The sequence below is a fragment of the Sander lucioperca genome, chromosome 20, assembly GCF_008315115.2.
Source record: "Sander lucioperca isolate FBNREF2018 chromosome 20, SLUC_FBN_1.2, whole genome shotgun sequence".
Taxonomy (NCBI): domain Eukaryota; kingdom Metazoa; phylum Chordata; class Actinopteri; order Perciformes; family Percidae; genus Sander; species Sander lucioperca.
The window spans coordinates 18,860,593-18,882,699 of record NC_050192.1 but is presented as its reverse complement, the minus strand read 5'-3'; the positions used below and the strand labels follow the sequence as shown (position 1 = coordinate 18,882,699).

General features: G+C 40.7%; 1 long non-coding RNA gene across 1 annotated transcript; it reads right to left on the bottom strand.

The window, feature by feature from the left end:
- Window positions 1–517: 517 nt before the first annotated feature.
- Window positions 518–20,628, bottom strand: LOC116047910. Its single transcript, XR_004104513.2, has 3 exons — window positions 20,618–20,628; window positions 19,658–19,667; window positions 518–643 (listed from the first exon to the last, which is right to left on the bottom strand). It is a non-coding gene; the product is annotated as an uncharacterized LOC116047910 (long non-coding RNA).
- Window positions 20,629–22,107: the final 1,479 nt, after the last annotated feature.

Genomic DNA, 22,107 nt, shown 5'->3' with positions numbered 1-22,107 from the left:
ACTGTCTCCGGGCAGAGCTTCATAGACGTTTAGCAGAGATAGTTTACAAAACTTACCCTGAGGCTGTCCACGGACACAGAGCCGCTGCAATAAAACGGGGATCAAACACGGATCATGTCAGATCAGGTAATCTAGGAGCGCGAGTGAAGGGGTTTATGAGAATTTGTGCTGATCCATCACAGAAATCCTGCAGTTCCTCCAAAACGGGCATAAAATCACTCTCAGCGGCTTTGGGCAGAAGCAGAGAGCAAGCAGCTTGTGAGAGAGAGTGTGTGTGTGTGTGTGTGTGTGTGTGTGTGTGTGTGTGTGGGTGTGGGTGTGGGTGTGTGCGGGCGCGTGAGCGAGTGCACACGTTCAGCCGCTGTAAATTACACGGAGATAATGACCCCAGAAAACTCACAGAAAGTTCAAAGCCAGAGGGAGATAAAGAATAATAAAATTCATCTGATAAAGTGTGCAGTCTTGGCCTTGACCAACTGCCATGCTTCGCTTGTTTTCAAGCCAGGGTTTCTCTCACCCAGGGCTCAGTTTACATCTATTACCATTTCTAGCCACCGGGGGACCATAGGGAGGCTAGGGGGAACTCACATTAATGTTAAAAAACCTCATAAAGTGAAATTTTCATACTATGAGACCTTTAAACCTGCTGGAAATCAACATGCTAATGCAATGCTAGTTCCTCACAGAGCATCTAGCACATTACATTACAAGTCATTTAGCTGAGGCTCTTATCTAAAGCGACTTACAATTACTGCATATGTCACAGGCTGCACGCCTCTGGAGCAACTAGGAGTTAAGTGTCTTGCTCAGGGACACACTGGTTGACGTATCACCGTGGGAATTGAACCCAGATCTCCCACACCAAAGGCATGTCTCATATCCACTGCACCACCACCACCCATTTGTTAAAAAACTAAAAAAAAACAATCTGCTGCAGTATTTCTTGGCCGAGACCAGAAGAAGTTTGGCACATACTGTAACCCCTTGTCAAACTATTCTGTTATTTTTACACTTTGGTTTTTGTACAGATTAAGCAAACGAGATATACCGTGTTCATTTGTGAGGTTTAGAGGCTGGTGGATGGATTTATCACCTTTGGACAGCTAACTGTCTCCTGACTGTAGCTTCATATTTACAGACATAAGAGTGGTATTGAGTTTTTCATCTATCGTTTGGTAAAAAAAAAAAAAACAAGTTTCTAATTATATTCCAAATGCCAAACTATTCCTCTAAGTGGCGTTGGAAGAAAAAACGTCAAATTGAGCAGCAAATACAAACTTCTTTCTGTTGGGAAAATGTTATTATAGTTTCTACTGTTCTACTTGGTGTATCTGAGTGCAAACTACTCATCATATTGCTGTACTAACCAGCCCGGGCTTAAAGGGATTATTGCAGCTCTGCTCAAACAAACGAAAAAGAGTAGATTGTCCCTGAGGCGACTGCATCCTGAAACAGACACAAACACAGGCAGCACACTGGTTCAAGGCCAGCAATGAGTGGATGTTTGTTTTGCACGTGGGTGGTATACTGTCTTATTTGTGTGGTGCAAATTTGCTGTAGATACCTAAATACTCAATTAGTCGTTCATCATCAGCACACAGCCTCAAAGATACCCCAACGTATAGCTTGTGGGTTGTTTCGGGGGATTCACAGCCTTTAAAAATAAGCTGATTAAAAGCCAAAGGCTTCCCCGCTCATCCGGGAGGGAGAGCCTCCCCCCTTCTCACTTCAACAGACCATTCATTTCCCTTGATTTAAATCTCTGCCTGCCTGCTTTATGGCTCTCTTTAGCTCTGTTAGCCGCGCACTCTCAATCACACTAAAACACAACATACGCTGTTGAAAAGAAGCCACTTGTTCTACTTTTCTGAAAAAAAAATGATAGATGCATGGTAAACCGAAAAACAGCGAATCACAAAAACAAATTAACAACAGCGTATACGGCAATGAGTAAAGAGAAAACTTTAAAGCAAAACACATTTCACAGAGAGAAAACACTTCATGAAATGAATGAGTCAAGTAGAAAAATGATTCACAAAACTAAATAAATTCCAAATCAGAAAACAATTATCTGTGAATTTGGCTGTTTTATTAATTTTTTTGGGGTTAAAATGATTACATTTTTAGATGGGTTTTGCACCTCGGGAGCTCCAGATGGCCCCCTGTCTCTGAAGGAAGAGGAGACATTTAGAGTCAGGAGCCCAGGAGGAGGTGCAGGACACGATGGATGAAAATGTCAACACGCAAACGACTGAAAGCCAACTGATGACTTTTTTTTTCTCAGGCAAGATTAGTTACTCTACTCCAGTTGGACGTCTTTACAAGCACACTTATGCTGATCCTGATCTTTACCTACGTCTTTTAATATTAATAATCTGCCAACCAAATGTAATCTAAAATCTGTTTTGGTTTATTTTCTTTTTTATATCACAGCTGCACAACACACTGAGGCCATTTAGATGCCATTTCGATCAGAACAACTCTTCATCTTTAAGAACATATAGAGGCGCTGACACACCAACCCGATTATTGGCCGTCTGACAGTCTGGCGAGGTCGGTGACTCAAGTCTGTTCGGTGTGTTCCGTGCCGTCGTCAGTTGGAGTTCATTTTGGACGATTTGACTTGTTGAATCGGCCAGTGGGCAGTCGGACTCAATGACCAATCTGATTGGTGGAGTGCTAGCCCTTGACTAGCGAATCAGTGCACAAGAAAACCGGAGCTAACAACGCCAGTATCTTCTATTACTAGCCATCGTATTTTCTTCCGTTCAGCGAGTAATGACAACAACCATCCTTCTTGACTACTATCAACACTCTCTGATGAAAACAGTGACTGACGACAGCATGCTCTGTGTTTACGAGGTCTGGAGAGATGTTCCGTCATTTCCGGTTTTCATTTTTTGGGCGACAATACAGATTAGCTCCGCCTGCTGTTATGGAGACGTATTACGTCTCGCGCACACGCAGAACATACGCTCAACACTTTTTGGACCAACTCGGGGAGACGGGAGCCGACTGATCAGTGCGACTGCCTTTTCTGCCGACGTTCGGCCGTCGGGTTGGTGTGTCAGAGCCTTTACGTGCATGTCTATTCGTTGATGTTTTCTTATAATGTTTTGTATGGCGTGTTGTAGTATTTAGTGTAATATCTAAATCTATCTGAGCAGTGTGGAAACGAAAACGACCACAAAGATGCAAAACTACAAGAAAGAGATGCAATATGTGAATCAAAATGACTACAAAAAGATACAAACTGACTACAAGAGATGCCAATCAACCCCAGAGACACAAAATAACTACAAATAAACTAAAATGACTACAAAAAGACAGAAATACAACTACAAAGGGCGCCTGGGTAGCTCACTTGGTAGAGCACGCGCCCATAAATAGAGGTTTACTCCTCGACTTCGACTCCAACCTGCGGCCCTTTGCTGCATGTCATTTCCCCTCTCTCTCCCCTTTCATGTCTTCATCTGTCCTATGAAAATAAAGGCCTAAAATGCCCCAAAAAATAATCTTAAAAAAGAAAAAAATAGATTACAACTACAAAGATGTAAAATGACTAGAAAAAAAGCACAAAACAACTACAGAGAGACTCAAAATGACTACAAAGAGACACAAATACAACTACAAAGATGTTAAATGCCTACAAAAAGACTCAAATCGACTAACTGCGTTTTAGCCTGGCTGTATAGGAGGTGTGGGGGGACATTTTACATGACAGAACCTGGGGTCCCATGTGTGTGTCAACCAACGTCCAGCGAGTGTATTTTGTTTCACTTCCAGGTGAGAAGTACCCTGGAAATCCAGAATTCTCGCGAGAGCACAATTTGAATTTGCTCAGCGAGTCACTCTGGCATTGAGTAATGATGCTCATTAACTATGCCCTTGTAGCCGAGCTGCACCAATCACATCGGTGTATCTGATATAGGCGGGCCAGAGGCCAGCTGAACAGATAACCACAGTTTAATCTACCAGTTAGCTCCGCTGGTAGGTAAGCGTACGGGGCTTTGGATATGTCACCCCTTGTATCGTTGTGATTGGTCGTAGTGTTATCCAATTGCGTGCAGTGATATTTTCAAATGCATGCATGCTTAGTGCTGCCCCTCAAGTTGGGCCATTTTCATTACTCAATGCCAGACCCTTAATCTTTCGGATTTGGGTCTGGATTTCCAGGCTAGGTGAGAAGCACTTTACTGTTGAAAGTCTGACATCAGCCCATCTTTACTGCCCGGGATTCCCATGAGATTTGATTTCCTGAGAGCTTTACTGTCCGAAAGGTGTTTTCACAGGAGTTACAAATTGCAAAGGCCCACCGACGCACTGAGCCCAGTTCAAAGATTCTTTACACTTCACTGTAGCTCAGAGCTGTAGCGAGGCTTCAGCAGAGGTAGCAGAGACGGTGGAGAGTGACAGAACACAAACACTATATGTAGTTGGGGTGGGAATCACAGGGTACCTCATGATACGATACATGGTTCACGATACCGATAATATCACAACACAGCAATTCTGCGATAATCAATATATTGCCAGACAATGTGATGACCGCGATAGTTTTTAGGTTGCTACAACATATTAGATTGTAGTACTTATTCAGGTCATTTTATTATATTTTATTTAAATTCTATTTATATATTTATAGTTTTTATAAGAAGAGAGGGCCAGGGCAAAACACATTTCATTGCATTCTCTCTGTACTTTGTACTTCTAAATGCACATGACAATAAACTTGAAACAATCCTATAATGATGCATCACGATATCGGTCTAACTATGAATACAAAATGCCCGTGAAAAGGTTAAATACCGGTTCTCCCAAACTGTCAGAAACTGTCAGAAAACAGCACAATTCTGTAGCACACGTTTTTCAGTCTGTAAATTAAAATGACGCAACTATATGGGTCCAGACTTTGGACTTAAAGGTGCTCTAAGCGATGTTGGGTGATGTTACTTCTTGTTGACGTTCGAAGTATTGTCAAACAAAACTAGGCTAGCTCGCCCCTCCCTCCTTCTCATTCCGTCCCCTCCCCCTCACTTCCGCGCACTAACACCCCAACCCCCACCCCAAAATCCTTCTTGTCGGTTATTGGCTGGAACGCTGGAAGACTGTTTGTTATGTAATCCTGGCAGTTCCCGAGTGCCCCCGGTCCCCAGTTCCAAAGTGCCCACTGTCCCCAGTTCCAGAGTGTCCATTGGTTCCTCTGTCCCCGGTTCCGGAGTGCCCCCGGTCCCCAGTTCCCGAGTGCCCACTGTCCCCGGTTCCCGAGTGCCCCAGGTCCCCAGTTCCCGAGTGCCCACTGTCCCCGGTTCCCGAGTGCCCCCGGTCCCCAGTTCCCGAGTGCCCACTGTCCCCAGTTCCCGAGTGCCCTCTTTCCCCAGTTTCCCATTGACTCTCTGCCTCCCCCGGACTCTCTCTGCCCTCCTTGGGTTGTTTTTGGTTCCCTGGAATCTTTTTGTTTTTTGATCCTTTTTGATTATTCCCCCTTCGGTCCCTCTCTGCCCTCCCAGGGTTGACTTTTTGTTTTGTTCGGGACGTCTGGGATCCGTCCCTTGAGGAGGGGGTACTGTTGTGGTTATGGACATTTCTGTTGGGGTTGTTTATATTTCTGTTGTTATTATAATTCTGTTTCCTGTTTTGTATATTGAGTTTGTATCATTCTGAGGATTGTTTGTTTCGGTTTATCCTGTTTTGACTATGTAGTATTCTGTGCTTTGTGTATATTCCCGTTTTATTTTGAAAGTCTGTTTTCTGTCTTGTCTAGTTTTACTTCCTGTGTTTTCCCGCCTTTTTTGATTACTCGCCCTCTCCTAATGTATTTCACCTGTTGTACCACCTGTTCATTGTTTGCTCATCACCTCTTGTATTTAGCCTCTTTGTTTCGCTTGCCTCTTGTCAGATCGTTTTGTGATTCCTCCCTGTCTGTCTGTGCCCTGTCAGCCTGGTGCCTTTGTTTTGGATTCTTCCCTGCGTTCTTTTGTTCCTGTAAGTTTTCCCTGTGAGTTTTTTTCCCTGTTTTTTCCAGCCTCTGTGCTGCCGTTTTTGGTTCCAATAAATCCTTGAGCTCAAACCTTCTACCTGCCTGCCTGCCTTCTCCCTGGTTTGGGTCCACTATCCCCTGCTCCCCGTAACAACATTTAATATTTAAAAAAAACTTTCAAAAATTAACAATAATTTGGAGGCCCCCCTGCAGTGACTCTGAGGACCCCCTGTTGAATATCTCTGGCTTAGAGCATCTTTAAACATGGCTGGGGCATCTGTTATTTTCCTCACACTGCTGTCTGCCATCCCGTTGAAAACCTCTTCGGCAACACTTCTGTTCAAGTTTCCCTCCATTCACGTGTTGAGCGCCACCTCGAGGAGCCATGAAGTAGCAACACTGGGAGCAGGGACATTTTTTCAGAGCACCTTGTTTTATTCATTAAAATATCGATATTTGGCACAAGCGTATCGGTTATTGTATCGCACAAAGGACGACATATTGCTGTATCGATATTTTGTCCCAGCCCTAATATTTACTGTATTGCAAATCAAGACTGTGAACTACTAGTTTACTGTTATTCTCAGCTGCATACTCGCAATTTTTCATACACCGAAAAATGGGACCAGGCTCAAATTAGATAATAGTAATAAACAGTGATGGAATATAACTAAGTATATCTATTCAAGTACTGTACTTTGAGTACAACTTAGAGGTACCTGTACTTAAGTCTTTTCTTTTGATGCCCCTTTTGACTTGTACTCCTTAATTTATCTGACAGCTATAGTTACTTTACAAATTAAGATTTTTGCACACAAAAAATATTAAAAGTTTATAAAATGTTTTGTTATCAATTAAACTACCCTATAGTCAGCAGCACAGCAGAAACGATCAGTCCATTAATCACTTAGTCGATTGACAGAAAATTACTTGGATGGTTGATGGTTGATTTTTCACGTAAAAACCTTTTAATAATATGAATGTATCAGTAATAACGTTGAGGTTTGGACTGTTGGTCGGACAAAACACACATTGTGAAGGTGTCACTTTGGGCCCTGGGTCATTGTGACGCTAGTTCTCACTTTTTACTATTTTTTACAAACCAAACAATCGATCAATTCATGTTGAAAATAATCAGCAGATGAATCTAGAATGAAAATAATAATGAGTTTATTGTTCAACATGAGTTGCAGCTCAACCAACTCCAACAGTAAAATTCTGCTTTTACATTAAAGGACAATTCCGGGGTTAATAACATATGTGTACCGAATCGAATGTTCTCTGGGATATGTTTTCATGCTAATCGAATGTGTCTCTAGCTTTAAACAAGCTACCGCCAACGGGTGGTTAGCTGCTAACGCTACCTTTCGGGGCAGATGGTAAATCGCTATTTTATACCACTAACAAGGCTCAAAATAGCACCACACTTCAACGGTAGCATAATGAGGGTCCCTACATGAACGCCTATGGTCTTTATAAACTATCTTTTTAATAAACTGTCTGTAGACTTACAAAGTTCTCAAAGCTTCGGTTTACCATCTGCCCCGAAAGGTAGCGTTAGCAGCTAACCACCCATTTGCGGTAGCTTGTTTAAAGCTAGAGACACATTCGATTAGCATGAAAACATATCCCAGAGAACGTTCGACTCGGTACACATATGTTATTAACCCCTAGGTTCATTTTGCGCTGGAATTATCCTTTAATGCATGAGGAATAATAATAATCTAATGATAACATATATAGTAGTATAACAGTCACAGAGGACATTTTTATACTTTAACTATATTTTTATGATTAAACTTTTACGTAAGGAACATTTTCAATGCAGGACTTCTTTTTACTTACAAATTTCAGTTTGCCTATAAATAATATCAAAACATTAGTTGGCACAAGCTGCATCTTGGACACATTCTTTGGCCTGGCTCTACAGTCAGTTCCCGGTCATTCTAATCGTTTCTCATGACACGGAGGAGAAAAACGCTTACTCATGCTCTCTGGGATCGCCACATTAATCTTTGCACCACACAAGGACAGGAAACAAATCTAAAGCAACCACTGTGTATCCTTAAACTACATTCATGTTGTACACACGCATCGCCAAGTTAGAACAAATCATCAAAGTGGCAGCAGCAGATTACACAACCTGGGGTTCAGCTTATTTAGAGCGTGACAGCGTTACCCTGGGAGGTTGGGAGAGCACGTTGACATGTAAAGAACAGGATTTGACCCCGGATCCCCTTCAGCCCCCTGATGTTCCAGATGTAAACATCCCGTGACTCAGTCCTGCACAGCTTTCTATAACATAAACACAACAAACACGGATGACAACTACAGAAACGCATACAGTAAGAGCATGTGAAGCACACAGGCTCCAAGACGGATTGGGAAAATGTAAATGTTACATTATGTATGAAAGTGAGAGATTTATAACCGGCCCAGCAGGGTTGAGCAAAACCCTTCAAAGAGCAAAAGTATTGGAGCGATTGGCCACAGTGTTCAAAATGCCTCAAAACCTCGTAGATCTCGGAGACCCCCCAAAACCAAAGAGTTAAAACGTACATACTTGTATTGTAAATTCTTCTTTTCTATATTGATATTTCTTGATTTTTGCAGTATTGCTTTAATCTTTCATTTTCTCTTAATATGCATATTGTTATGCATCAAAACACCAAAGCAAATTCCTTGTATGTGAAAAACCTACTTGGCAATGTGAACATAAACTTGCATGATTACTGATACTCGGCTCACTCGGCTCCTCTGTAAACAGAGGACTAGTCATATGGAATTACGTGGTGTATGGTAAAGACTTCAAAATAGGTCATGACCAGATTATATCAAATCCTACTTTCTTAAGGCAGTCTTGTTCTGAGGAAACTATATTTGAAGCACTTTCTGTCTCCCTGGTCAGAAAGAGATTATTTTCTCTTCCTGACTTTAGTGTTTTGTGACAAGGTTTGTCTTTCTTTAATTATTGTACAATAATAATACATTTAACCATCAATCCATCAGTGTTTGTTGTGCATTCTTTTACACTTGTTTGAGTGCTTTCAGATAAAGTCCATAACAGCAATAACCCTGATCCTATATATATATATAACAAGCGATAACTAAACAGTTAACACAGGATCATGACTTGTATACATTTTTTGTTTCACTGTCTTTAAAGCTTTAGTGCGTAACTGTTTTTATATTAATGAACGTCTGTTACATTCAAGTCATTGCCAAATAAGTTGATACAGACCGAATTAAGACAGCTCCACAACTCTCTCTGTATTTCTCAGTATGACTATGTTCAGAAAACGGTGTCATCCGGCGACTTTCGCGAGCAGAAAATTGAGCGAAGATAATAACCTCTTCTGAAGAGTCCATAATTTTTTAATCCTTAATGTCCTCCTTAGCTACTAGCAACTGCGTGGAGGAGGGGGGTGGGGGTGGTGCGCGATCACCTAAAGCTTGATTTATACTTCTGCGTGCAATCTACACCTAAAGCTTGATTTATACTTCTGCGTACAATCTACGCCGTTGCTACGTACGTAGATACGTGGAGACACAAACCTACGCTGGACCCTACGCTGTATACCAACGTGTACCTGGTTCTCCTTCTCCATTAACAACATGAAATCAAGGAGAGGGTTAACTTTTCCTGCTACAGATTTCCCACCGTGGTCTGAAAGCACAGGGGAGACACTTTGTTTCTCTCACTATGACTCTAGAGTCGCTACTCGCTCCGAAGATAATCGCTGTCACTCTCCAACTCTCTCTACCACACACACACACACACACACACACACACACACACACACGGCAGCTCGACGCACACACCAACGCACAAGTATAAACATCAGGCCACTTACGTAGGCTGCGGTGAAAGCTCTGCGTGGAGCCTCCGCACAACCATGAATCAAGCTTAAGGCTTGTGTCATGTGGATGCGGGACAGTTTTGTTGTCATTACTTAGAATTCCTCATGGGAGAGACAAAAACTACGCACTGTAGCTTTAAGTTACTTAGCTATGGTTGGGGAAATATCCTCGTCATGGTTAAAATAAAAGGCTCTCAATATGCAGCTGAATCTGAAGAGTCTCTTAAAGTTTTTTTGTCAGGGTGTGGGACATTCATGTTTCCGATCTGTTTTAATTTGGTGATGGTTAAAACTCTTCTCTTTAGTAAACACTTTACGTTAGAACTAGACTAACTTTAAACTTATGAAGGACTGCTGCAACCGACTGCTGTTTCTCTTTTTATTAATTATGTGCTTTTCTACAGAGATTTCACATATCTAATGTATACAGTAAGTACACAATTACCTTTGAAAACATAAGGTCTTCTCAGGTTTAGAAAAATAAAGTGATGTTTGTTTGTTGAGGGATGTAACAAGCTGGAGTGGTGGTGCATTAAAGTTCTAGTGGTCAACATGAGTGGTAAACATGCAGATTATTTTTATCCATCCATCCATTTTCTGTACCCACTTATCCTGTGCGGAGTCATACTGGGGGTTCTGGAGACTGGTATTTAGGGTGAAATATTGTCGTTTCTGTCAGCTCCTCTATCACAAAAAATCTTCTGAAACTTCTCCCCTCTCACTGCCACACTTCTGGAAAATAAACACCCTTTATTCCACATTCCAGTATTCCCAGAGCGGGGATTACACCGGGGCAGTGTGGGCATGTCAGTGTGAAATTTACTGAACTAAAAAAAAAACACGGCCCCTCAAAAACCACACAGGTTCCCGGGTCAAATAGTAGAGGTTTTGTATGAATCAGGTCACACTAGGAACAAAATAAACAAACCCTGATTTCTATGTTAACACTGTGATAATATACATCTGTAGGAGTGATTAAAATTCCTGAACCGAATGTGATTTCCAGAGTGTACATCAGGAAAATGGACACATTCCTGCCAAGCTGGTTTTGATCTGAAATACAAAGAGACATTTAGAGAAATTTGGTAACCATGGCAATAAATCAATCCCTAATTACCTCCATTAGAGAGTCTCTGTGCTACTGAACAGGAGATACAACTCGACAGATTTTAATTCAATTTGGCGGAAAACTCATCCATGGGCATAAGAAAAACTGATTATTATTTTTTGGAGTGGGTACTGCCAGTGTTCATCATCACATCACACAATCATAGAAAAAAAAAAAAATATGCTCCAGAACTTGCCTGAGAATCAACACATTTTAAAGTTTTCTACAGTATCAAAGTAATCCAGTGATAGTTGTCTGTACATCCATGAGCACACTGCAAACAGGAGCTGATAATAGCTAATTCGGCATACTTTTAATGTTGACAGTTGGCTAAAAAGTAAACAATATAGGCTAAACTTAAGGATTAGAAGAGAATACAAGTAATGAGCTTTTAAAGGGTTGTGCTTTCCTGATGGCTTACATTTTTCTTTTGTCATAGTGACTAGGGATAGACCAATTATCGGCCCTGGCTGATTATCGGATTTATTTTATTTTTTATATATAATTATTTAAGGTGCAACAGCATTGGTACAAGTTTAAAGTCTGTACAAATCACTGTTTTTCAATTTTATTTCCCTCCCCGTATCGGGCCATTTTGCGTGCAGATGATCTGTATTGGTGTTTATTTGCCTGATAACCGATAAAGTTAATTAATTAAAAAGTGTTCTACTTTGGCTCCTCTACAGCTCTGTGTCTGTCCCTCTGCTTCGGTTTCACTCACCACAGAGTCTGACTTCATGTCCCGCCCACAACACTATCTGACTCTCTTTTACAGTTTGTTATGTTTAAAATGTTTCAAATTTATTAAATAACTGCTTAATGCTTTTAAACTAAGTTTTTTGTTGGCAGTCCATCCATCCATCTTCGTCCGCTTATCCGGTATCGCGTCGCGGGGGCAGCAGCTCCAGCAGGGGACCCCAAACTTCCCTTTCCCGAGCCACATTAACCAGCTCCGACTGGGGGATCCCGAGGCGTTCCCAGGCCAGGTTGGAGATATAATCCCTCCACCTAGTCCTGGGTCTTCCCCGAGGCCTCCTCCCAGCTGGACGTGCCTGGAACACCTCCCTAGGGAGGCGCCCAGGGGGCATCCTTACCAGATGCCCGAACCACCTCAACTGGCTCCTTTCGATGCGAAGGAGCAGCGGCTCTACTCCGAGCTCCTCATGGATGACTGAGCTTCTCACCCTATCTCTAAGGGAGACGCCAGCCCCCCTCCTGAGGAAACCCATTTTGGCCGCTTGTTTGCAGTTTGTAACATTCCAAAATCTGAATTTTAACTTAAAGATTTTCATTTTCACTGTAAATGCATATCGGTTCCAAATAATAGCTTTTGTATGAATTCTTGTGAGCATGCAGTTAAGTATTGTTCCTATTTATTGACATTTATTGTTCTTAATTATTGTTCCTATTTATTGACATGCACCACATTACATCAGTATTCACAATGGCAACCATTCTCAATCTGAGCAGTCGACCTGAAGCTCTTGTACGTTTTCTGAAATGTCATTCATTTTTTTATGCTCCTTCATATCAACTTGCAATCATAGAAGCGTTTGACTCAAATCTTATACTGTCGCTAACGCCCTTGTTTTCTCGTTGACACTGAGATGAGTTTGCTCTCATCTCGGTTCTCACACAATCGCAGATTCAGCAGCAGACAAACCCAGTGAACTGCAATTTTAAATGCATTAAAAGTCCAACATTTTCCCTCCATCAGTATCCTCTCTCCCTCTCTCATCATCTCCCGCCTCTTCGCTGATTCCCTTAATCAATTTGCCACTGTGTTAATGAACCCAGAGGCATTATTAACCCCCCACACATGGATTCATTTGATTTCAATATCCTTTTCATAGCCTAAATGAATGAGGCTCGGGTAGCAAAAAAAACAGGACACACATACAGCCACACGGTCATTAGTTGTTCTTCTTGAGGCTAGATACTCAAGTCAAACTTAAAGGACAATTACTGTACACTTACAAAGTTCTCAATGCTTTGGTTAACATTTAGGGACCCTCATTATTCTACCATTGAAGTTTGGTGATATTTTGAGCCTTTTTAGTGGTATAAATAGCGATTTGTTTTTACGTTCCCTGTGCCCCAAATACTGGCGTTGTAAGCTAACCAGCGGTCCGCGTTAGCGTCTTTCAAGCTCCAAACACATTCGATTAGCATGAAAACATGTCCCAGAGAACGACAGAGTGGGTACACACTGCAAACAGGAGCTGATAATAGCTAATTCTGCATACTTTTAATGTTGACAGTTGGCTAAAAAGTAAACAATACAGGCTAAACTTAAGGAGAACAGAGAACGACAGAGTGGGTACACATCTGTTATTAACCCCTAGGTTCATTTTGCGCCGGAATTGTCCTTTAAGGTAATAGTTTGACTTTTTGGGAAATATGAGGTACATGAGAAGATTAATACCACTCTCATGTTCGTCCGGTAAATATAAAGCTAGAGCTACAGTACAGGTTAGCTTAGCACAAAGACTTGAATTGGCTATGTCCACAGGTAACAAAGTTCACCTACCAGCACCTCTAAAGCTCACTTATTCATACGGATTATGTGCTGTATCTATTGTAAAGTGACGGCCATATTTCTATTGTTTACCTTGCGATTTTCGTGACGAAAAAACAAAATAATGGCTGCCGTGAAAACTTTTATTAGTTTAAGAAAAAAAACTGTCTCAGACTACGAACAGCTGAGCAGTGTTTTGGCATCTGAAAAACTTTCACTCACTCAAACTGGACTTCCTGTTTGAACACTGGGCTGTTTACCTAAGTTTAAACTTACGCCATAATAAACCCGAATCATCCTTTAATTCCCAAACATAAAACACTTGAGATTCGACAAGGACTTCACTGCTGTGGGACCTGATTCGTCTTACAAATTAAAAGCAAAACACGTTTTAAGTGTCCATTTTTCACTGAGTAAAATCCCAGAAAACCTAAAAGAAAAAGGAGACTCAAGCAGGACATGCCTGGCCATTGGCCAAACACCATGAATATTACATTATTGTACATTTACTGGACCGTGTGTAAGCCAAGTGAAAACAACATTAACACCTTTGAAGAAGGAACATTTTGGAATGCCACGTGATTTTAATTGTCCGGATTTAAAGACCTAAAAGACTTCAGCTTGACTTGAATTTGCTATTGAAGACTTGCGACTTAGTCTTTAATGACTTGACATGGGCTTGACATGACCCAGAAGACACTAGGACAGTTTCCCTGGCATGTCAGCTTGAACATTTTTAATTGGCCAAATCATTATCTGCTGATTTTGGGCAAAACCAGAGCCAGGTTAGATGTTCTGTCTGCCTTTGTTTCCATGAAGCGAACCCATGAAGTGGATAAGTGTTTGGCAGAGGAGAGCATTATCAGTTTGGACACATTTCACTGTTAAACGGCTGATCAGACTAACCTCTTATCCTCATCTCAGCACGGCCAACTGCACACACAATCTAATGTCCTTTCATGTCTGACACTCAAACACACCACTGACTCAGGCCAGACGCACCACCTGAGATCAAACTGTACACGAACACGCTGTCGCATTATAATCTAACAGCTTCTATAGATAGTGGTGTAAATTAAAGTCGTGTAAATCTGTGCCACAGTGAAATAACACACATACCCACTGGGTATATTACTACTGGGAATTATAGAAACAATATAAGGGATATTATATAGAAAACAAACACAGTAAAGCGTCTTGGTAATTAGGGCTGCACGATATGAGGAAAATATCTAATTGCGATTATTTTGACTGATATTGTGATTGCAATATGATTGACGATATTGGAGGGAATGATCGTTTTTGTTTCCATTTTTCTAATTGTCATTGAAAATTATTAACACTGAAAGAAATTCAAATAATTATAGTGTGATTTTTGCAAGGATCTGTACCAAACAAAGATTTTTTCTTTAGTCTGTAGGATAGGATTTGTAGGCCGGGACGTCTATGCAGCACCACAATACTTCATTCAGAACGGTTTGACACATATCTTGCCATTAACAAATATTGCGCCCCACCTGCGATTTGAATATTGCACTAGTCCATATTGCGATTTCGATACAATTGTGATTAATTGTGCAGCCCTATTGGTAACACATTGTTCTGCTTTAAGGGGGCTCCCGCACTCCCAGATCAGCTACACTATACCAATAATTCATAACCAGGGGTACAGTACAATCATTCCACCTACACACTGGAAACTTTTTCAGTTTCCAGTGTGTAGGTGGAATGATTGTGGAGCAGCACAATTCATTTGAAAAAAATAAATGTAAAAAAAAAAAAATATCCGTATTGAGTCAGTTGTGACATCACAGCACTACTTGTTGCGATTGAGAATGTGCGAAAACTAGTTAGAGGTCCAAACATTTAGCTACAAGTTATAAATAAATGGTTAAAATTGGTAAAAAAAAAATGGATAAACGGTTTATATAGCTACTTCATAAACAGTTGAAATAGTTAGCTAAAAACAGTTAAAATAGTTAGAAGTAATGGGTAAATTGGTAGCTAAAACACCTAAAATGTAAGTTAAAAACACACATATAACAGTTGTCTATAAACAGTTAAAATAGCTAACTAAAAATAATGCATGAATGGTTAAACTAGCTAATAATAAAGGGTTACTTTAGTTAGTTAAAAGTAATGGATAAATGCTACAACAGTTAAAATAGTTAGCTTTAAAAAGTTAAAATAGCTAACTAAAAATAATGGATTACTGGTTGAAATGTCCACTTTTGCTACATATTAGTAGTACGAATGCAAACTTGACTGAGCTGATCTAAATATTGACAGTTCAATTGACTAAAACATTGTAACGATGTCCACTTTTATATAACAATATCTTGCTGTCACAGGATATTGAACTGATGTCTTATTCTTCTATCTTTGTGAGGACCAAAACCTTGAGTAAGGGCATTTTGTTGGCTCCTCACTTCATTAAAGGGCTGTTTTATGGTTTAGATTACATTTAACTTCAGTTAATGTAAAGTAGGCCTGCACGATTCAGGGAAAAATATGAATCGCATAATATAATAACAATTTTTTAGCTTAGAATTGATATCACGATTATCTGCCAACAACAAATTGGCAGTAGCAAACATTGATTTTTTTTTGGCATCTATAGCACATTGCGCATTACCACAAGCCTGTAAACATAGAGGCTTCAATGAATAAAGAAAATAAAGTACATACTGGCCATTTAAGTACAGTAGGCTACCAAAAATAGTGACATATAACACATTGAACTAAATATGGCCCTGATACAGGCTCTATCTGGACTAAATATGGCCCTGATACAGGCTCTATCTGAACTAAATATGGCCCTGATACAGGCTCTATCTGGACTAAATATGGCCCTGATACAGGCTCTATCTGGACTAAATATGGCCCTGATACAGGCTCTATCTGGACTAAATATGGCCCTGATACAGGCTCTATCTGGACTAAATATGGCCCTGATACAGGCTCTATCTGAACTAAATATGGCCCTGATACAGGCTCTATCTGAACTAAATATGGCCCTGATACAGGCTCTATCTGAACTAAATATGGCCCTGATACAGGCTCTATCTGAACTAAATATGGCCCTGATACAGGCTCATCTGGACTAAATATGGCCCTGATACAGGCTCATCTGGACTCCTTGAACATGTCTTTACATTAAAAAAAAAAAATCAAAGTAATTTAAAAATGTAATTGTGAACAGGGGTGAATCGAGATCGTGATTTTATAACAATTTATCGTGCAGGCCTAATGTAATGTTTTGGGGTAGTGTAGTTGGGATGGGTAAAGTTAATGTAAGGGAACACAATATGTCTTCACATATCCTCACACAAACATAAGTGTGTGCACTGTTTCAAACTTAACCACAGCTGAAGTCTGCTGTTTCCAAAATATCACGAGTCCCACAAACTAGAAACAGTAAGTGTCCGAGGGGTTTAAAGTGTTGAAGCAACACGAAGAACTGAACACAATCTGTCAGTAAAACTTCATTTGAAGTTGAAGATAAACTCACAGATTATGTTACAGCAGCAGCACTGAAATCCCAAAACATCAATAAAAATCAGGAAAATGTTCTCCTTGTGCAGCTGCTGACGAGATTCAGAACATTAATACGAATGTAAGAAATTAAGTGTATTAAATGGACCAATTAAAGACCTTTCAAGAAGACATGAAGTTTGGAGGTTAACATTTCCATTCATTTAATTTTCAACAATCCATCATCAAGCAGCTTTTAATGCTGCCTTTTAACGGAACACCTTGGTCACGTGTTTCAGTGTGAGGAGTCAAGTGTACCAGTGTTTCCTCTATGTTGATTTTGTAGTGGCGGCCCGCCATGGCAAAATTTCTGCCACCACGGTATCAGAAATAGGGCAGTCGCACAATGTAGACGTGGTTGCCTTTTAAATGATCCTGCCGACATAATGCACCCCCCTGTTGGCTGCCGCTCACATTGCAGTTTAACAACAAGTAGAACTATTCAGAGGTTATTGGGCCCGTCCAGTTTAACAAGTAGAACTATTCAGAGGTTATTGGGCCCGTCCAGTTTAACTCCACATACTGTTGTGTTGATGGAGTTTATTGTCAAAACGTTGCTTTCTTCTGAGTCGACTATTAAACGAACAGCTCCACCAAAAACGTCACCGCGGTGGATCCGTTCTAAGTGTAGACCTGTTGTAGATGTTAAGTGCCCTGTGGTTCCTCAAAAAATACAGTTCAATCACAACTGAAAATATGCCTCATTGTGTGTGAATAGAGGTGAATAAATATAGTTGTTTGTGTTGCAGCAAAGTGTCAGTTCTGTTTCATACGTAAAACATTTGACGTGCGGGAGGGAGGGGGGGGTTGTTCAGACAGACCTGCCACCACTGCTACACAGTGTTTCCTGCTACACGATATGATGTTGCTAGGGAACAGGGACAGACCGGCTTTGCCAAAATGAAATCAGTTTAAGTAGAATAAAATTAAATAAAATAGAAATAAAAGGGGACCAGAGAGAGGTACACGGTGTTAAAATGGAGCCGCCGTAATTTCTTGTGGAAAACTAAAGAAAACACAAACAGTGGACCTGCCAGCTCACTTCCTCAACGGGGAGAAGAAACATAACAGTAGCAGAGCAGGAGGTGTTGGCACATTTACGACACATACAAAGGAGATCAGAGGAATATGAGTGTTAACGGTCTGTGAATTATATTGACCTTTAAGCAACAAGGAAATGTTATGACTGTTTTGTCTTTTAACTTTCCGTCTACTCTGGAAGTAGGGTGCTGATTGACAAAATGAGACTTTTTATTCTACAGCAGTCTGACAAACATTGGCCGCAATTTATGTAGCGATGCTAATTAGATTAGTTGTCCTGCACAGCTCTGGGATCAGCCGCTCATGTTTCTGTTACAATAGTCACAATGACTGGTCAATGTGTTAGCATTTGTGTTTATCATAACAGAATAAGTGTTTAAAATGTCTGGTCATACAATGTTTCTGCATCCAAAATCTGGTTATTTATTTGAGTCCAGTTTTCCATGACATGAGTTTAATATTGTCCAAGAAGCTAATCAGCTTCAAATTATACTATAAAATATGTAGTACATTTTACTTAGTTGGGTGAAAAGTTGTTTTTTAATTTAAATTAATGAATCAGCTTGTGAATTTCCCCACAGAGCTCAATAAAGCCTCATCTTTTGTATTATTAATCACTAATTGCCTGTGAAATGTAGTGGAGTAGAAGTATAAAGTAGCAGAAAGAGAAGTACCTCAGGCAGAGGAAGTGAGTAAATGCACTTAGTTACTTTCCATCACTGACAGTAAGCTTGTTGAGCTAGTTTTAAGCTGGTTCGAAACATCGAAGCAAACTTTGTGCCAAAGATCATCTTTTTAATCTGATATCTGTGGTGATGCAGGCTGTTCTCATTAACCATTCATACATTCGTACATACTATAACTATGAAAATAAATGCACTAATTCATATGTATTAAACATATTTATTACTGTCTGCCCTACAGCAGACTGCTGCTTTATAAGAGTGTGAAGATCCACATAAAAGGAGGTCGGGGTGGATGGGTGTGTCCTAAAAGCAGACTGCAGAGTTCCTGTCCCGGAAGAAGTTAAGGGGAAAACACAAGAATTTCACCCACGAAACGGGTGTTTGTGTTCAGGAGTACTACTTAAGGGGGCCGGTGTTTTAACCCAAACCACAAACTTTGTCGTTTTGGTCGCCGCAGACAGTCACCTTTTGTCGGCTAAACCTAACCGCAACAGCCGCTGAAACGACCGTCACTTATGGCGTTTTTCCACTGCTAGTAACAGCTCTACTCGGCTCGGCTCGTCCCGGCCGCGGTGCCCCGTCCTCCTTTTTCCATTGCAGATTTAGTACCGCCTCATGCATGAGGCGAGCTTGGCTGGTTGTCATAGTGGCGCCGCAGTAAACTGCCGTGACCTAACGCGACACACACACACACACACACACACACACACACACACACACACACAGAACGTAGAAGGTGTGTTGTTGTTGCCACAGCCAGAAAACACATTTTGTTTTAAATGAAGCTGGAGGCAGCAAAAAAAAAAAAAAAAAACAGCTGGCTAAACTATTTAAAAATGGCAGGTTTGTTCAGGACACCCCTGTCTGTCGCTTTCGTTTTTTCGTTTTTTTTCGCTTTTGGTATCGCCTCAGCTCGCTTGGAACCTCGACGGAGGTGGTACTAAAAAAAGTACCTGTTAGAAGGTAGCAGGGACTTTTTTTCGTAATGGAAAACCAAAAAAGGCGAGTCGAGGCGAATCGAGCAGGTACCATGCAATGGAAAAACGCCATTACTTCACGGTGCTCTATACCCGGCTGAAGAAACGGCTAAACTTAACTGTAAAGACAGCTAAACTTTACTGATGTGTGACTGGTCGCCTTAATATCGTATGATATCATATGAATTGCTGTCCATAAGTTATTACATTATTACATGTCATTTAGCTGAGGCTTTTATCCAAAGCGACTTACAATTGCTATATATGTCAGAGGTCGCACGCCTCTGGAGCAACTAGGGGTTAAGTGTCTTGCTCAGGGACACATTGGTTGATGTATCGCAGTGGGAATTGAACCCAGGTCACCACCAAGTTATATCATATATTATACAAACCCGTTTATGAGAATGCATTGGATGATTTCAGGACTTATGACCTACTCGTAAACATGGACGTGTTTTCCCAGCTTTGAGAAATTTACAGCCGACTGTGTGAACCGACCAGGGCCGCAACTTTTAACTTGACTTGGCAGGCAATAACGACCTGGGAATCTGGGAGTGGAATGAAATAAAAACGCATGAGTTCAATATTGACACAACATGGAAAATGAGCATAAATCCATTTAACCAGCTACTCAGGGATGCACACTGTACAGAAAGTGTCAAACAAGTAACAAAACTATTCACTTTGTCATTCATTTACATATATATGGAGATGTAGGCCTACAGTACAGAGAGTGAAGACTTTGTGCAGGCAGCGACCCAACAAACCAGCTGAGCTCATGATTAATGTTTCCTCCTGTTTGTCTGCTCAGCGTCTCCTTCTCTGACCCCTGACACATCCTGTACTGGGATAGCCGTTTCTTTCTTTTATACGCTCTCTAGGTTCTCTTTTCTCTTTGTGTGGATGATCCTACATTTGGGGAAAGTTCTACTGGGAATCTTTAAATTTCCTAATTGTTTTAGAAAAACTTTGTGGGGCGCCTGGGTAGCTCTAGCTCACCTGGTAGAGCGTGCCCCCATATATAGAGGTTTACTTCTTGACGCAGCGGCCGCAGGTTCGACTCTGACCTGCGACCCTTTGCTGAATGTCATTCCCCCTCTCTCTCCCCTTTCATGTATTCAGCTGTCCTATAAAAATAGCTGTCCTATAAAAATAAAGGCCTAAAATACCCAAAAACTAATCTAAAAAAAATAATAATAATACTTTGTGAACCCAATAAAATGGTGGTTAATGTGAAAATCTCAAATTAATATACACATGTACTCATATTGAAGATCAAAGAATATAATGGCCTCCTGAGAGCGTCCTTGTTATTGTTTAAGTGTTTATTCATGGTATTTTTTGACAGCTTTAAATATGATATTTAATCTATTGGAGGCTTAAGGATTTTAGAGGAGAATAATAGTGTGAGGTCAGATTTGTGAATAGCTCCTTCTATGGTTTCAGTTCCCATACGTCACATAATTCCCACAACACCCACACACAAATTCACACACACACATACAGAGAAAACAATACCTATTTGGGAAGAAGACTAAATATAAGCTGTTTCCCACTTGGGAAGTTTTCTGAAGTTGAACTCACTCAAACCCAGAGCTGGTTATTCTTTTGACTTTTCTCACAGAGGAATAAGTTTCAGCGCCGTCAGACATGAAGGTCCTGCAGCTGAGACACAATACACATCTCATTATGAAGTAGGGCTGAAACGATTCCTCGAGTAACTCGAATAATTCCATTACTAAAAATCCTTGACGCAAAATGATTTGCCTCGAAGCTTCGTCGTTTGATTTTCTGTGTACTGAATTGTTTACCTAAAGTAAACTTCTTTGACTTTTATGCACATCATGTCTTTTTTTAAATATTAGTTTTTCTAAAATTATACTTCCCAATATATATATATATAAATCCCAATATATCGCCTTACGCACAGTATCGAAATATATTGCAATATATTGAATCGTGACCCATGTATCGTGATACGTATCGTATCGCCAGATTCTTGCCAATACACAGCCCTACTCACGGTGTTTCCGCCGAGATGATTATTATTATTACTGTCGCACACCGGGCTGACGCTGCTGGCTGGTTCTCTTAATACATCCATGGCGACACATGCCATGAAGACTCGACGGAGCAGATTACAAAATCAAGAAAGAACGTAAATAGTGAGGGGCTAAGAGAAGAGACAGGCTGGAGAAAATGACAGAAAGTGTCCAAAGTTTGGAATCAGTTCAAACGTAATTAAAACGAAAACTCAGTACAGTGTGTCTACTGAAAAATCAAACTAGTTTACCACAATAATAGCACGACGTCATTGCTTCAGCATCTCAACCGAAAACATTGAGTCTAACTTAATCATCCATTCCACGAAGCGGACCCGACAAAAGTAAATCACAGAGTCGT